A 2,919-nucleotide genomic window follows, 5' to 3' on the forward strand; every position below is an offset into this window, starting at 1 on the left:
ATATTTTAATAAGGATTTTCTTGCAAGATGTAAACATGATAGGAAGTGGTGAATGCAAGGGCTTTTGATGTGAAGTGATACCTCATGACCTTCTTTAGTATGTCATATTGTGCAAGTTGTTTAATTATTCTAGAATTCCTATTTATTAGGGGTTTGGTAGGATCATCTAAATTATCAATGACCTTTTGTCTATACCAGTAATTCTCTAGTTTAGTAATTCAGTACATTACAATTTCATGCTTTTAGTAGAAGATACTAACCAATTTTTATATAGAGAACCAAAAGTGGGAGTCTTCTTTCATATTCAATGTTCAGTTTTCAATGATATCCCACATCATTGCTATTGCCTGTTAGAGTTTTAGAGTGCTCACTTTCAGCTTCTCTATCTATTTTAGCAATATTTGTTTTCCATAATATCCCAGGTATCATCAGTGACAACATCAATTAAGAATGAAAAAAAATGAAGGTCATGGCAAGTTATATGTATTATGAACTATATTTTTTTTCAAGGTATACTAATTAATATAGTCACAGTACATTTTTTAGTTTTAGAAAATTAGCAACAAAACCCTAGTAGAGTTTGACTAGTTTTAGACATTTTTAAATTTTTTCCAAACTTCTTTTTTGGTCAATTTTGGTCAAGTTGATTCTCCAACCTTGAAATAGATCACTAAAAAGATGAAATGTATCTCATTTTATGTATTTTTTATTCACTATGAAAAGTATTCTTCACATGATTCATTTTTATAGTTCTTACTATTAATTATCCCATGACATATTTTGCAAGAAACGATACCTTTTATAGGAGGCTTTATGACCTCACGCTACGAAGATTCAGGCCCACCATACGTAAAAGGTGGAACATCATAACTGAACTAATTTTATCCCACTTTTTTTTCATATCATTAATTGGTGCAACATTTTCCTTTCATTCTGGTCTTTTCTTATACTAGCTATATCTAACAATTTTGTGTTTTTTCTTAAAAGGTGGAACTACCAAGATAAAAAATTAAAAGATGAGCTCATCAAAGGTATAGAGCATGAGTTTGGTAGTAATATTTTTTATCATAAGAAATTGTACAAAAAGCTTCCAAACATCTTAAGGTTGTGAGGGACACATATAGAAAGAGTCTTGTCCTAAACTTGAAGTACGAGCGTCCTCCCCTTGTTTCAGTGAGGGACTAGAATGAGTTCATTTTGGATGCAAAGGAGAAAGGGGAACATCCAAAAGAAAGTACACTAGCAAATCCGAAAAGGTATGCAATAGTATTAATATTTTGGTTCACTTTTTGTGATGTATCATATTCATTATCAAGATGAGAAATGATATGTAGATGGTAGTTGTTAATTTGCTATTTATATGTTTGTTTTGTTTTGTTTATGTTCTCATAAACCATATTGTAAAAAAACTTTGATGAATATTCCTAAATTCAATCAAAATATGTTTTACTCCCCAACCTCTTAGCCTAATTATTTCTTGGACAAATGTACCACATACAAACATCTGCATGTGGTACTAGCATCTCACGAAAAATTTGCAACTGGGTTGAATGCTGAAACATTCTACTTTCAAGTGTTTTGGCAGTGTAACACCTCTGTCAACCCTTCTAGGCATCATAGACGAATCCAGACCTGCTATATTGATGGTAAAACCTCTATTTTTCTGCTATTCAATTGTTGATTGAGACTCTCTAAAGCTCCTTCACAACTACTCTACCATTTATTTGCATTGTTGCTCCTCTCCCACATGCAGTAGCATATCATAATTCTTATTGCCACGTTGAGATTATTGTTGAAGTTTTGAGATCGCCCTTTCTTTCTTGCAGCATTTCTATGAAGGCAACTCTATCTTTGGACACTTGGTCTTCCTCTTCTAAAGGATTAGTAATTTGCACATTTGAAGCTTACTTGGGTGATAATACCTTGCCTTTTATTTGGTATCTCCATCTATCTTCGTTGTCCATGGAAGTGGGAACACCAAAGTGGTGATTTGACTACAGTAAGATCCTATTCAATCATCACAATACAAACAAAAACCTCCAAGACTTCCTAAATTAAACCACAATCTTATAATTAATTGAAATCCAACGATTGTCTTTCTGAGTGTATTTTAGGATTTGAGCTCTCAAAAGATACTTATCCTTTGTAGTGGTTCACTTCCCACAATCTACAAGTCATGCAATTGCAAGAGATTGGATCAATTTTTTTTATTTGTTTATTATAGATTGTTCCAAAAATTATCCCCTATACATCATGAACTTGATCTCTCATGAGCATACCACTTTGTTTGTCCAATATTTATATTGTAGATAAATAGTGTTACATACATGGGAGATGTTATCCACTCATTGAATATCTCACTCAAAACTAAACAAGCTCCAACAAAAACCAACTTCAATTTTCTAAACATAGATAACAATACTCTCATGCATTGGAAAATGTTATTTAGTTATAGAATGACTTGTTCTCTCTAACTAAATAAAATAAACTAAATGTGTAAAATAATACACCCAATCCAATTGAATATATTTTAAAATCTAGAGTAAAACTATGAACATTCCAATATTTTCACAACTTAATAATAAATGTACTATAATAAAAAAATGTAACTCTAATATTTTAAGACTTAAAGCTTAATATAGTAATAGTTTATCTAATTTATATAATATTATTATTAATATATTTTTAACTTTTTAAATTGAAAACTACAAATAAATATTTTATTAATTAAAAAAGAAACTAAAAATGAATAGATCCAAAATCACACCCTAAAGTCAAACCCCATCAATTCAACCCCCAAAATTACACCCTAAACTGAAATCCCATCAATCCAACCCCAATTCAAACAAGAATTGAGAATAAGGGACCATTCATGATCTAAATTTCAGTGCTATTATTCACTTTTCCATGTTTTCTTTT

The sequence above is a fragment of the Cupressus sempervirens genome, chromosome 1, assembly GCF_028749045.1.
Source record: "Cupressus sempervirens isolate cs-2001-9-10 chromosome 1, ASM2874904v1, whole genome shotgun sequence".
NCBI classification, from domain to species: domain Eukaryota; kingdom Viridiplantae; phylum Streptophyta; class Pinopsida; order Cupressales; family Cupressaceae; genus Cupressus; species Cupressus sempervirens.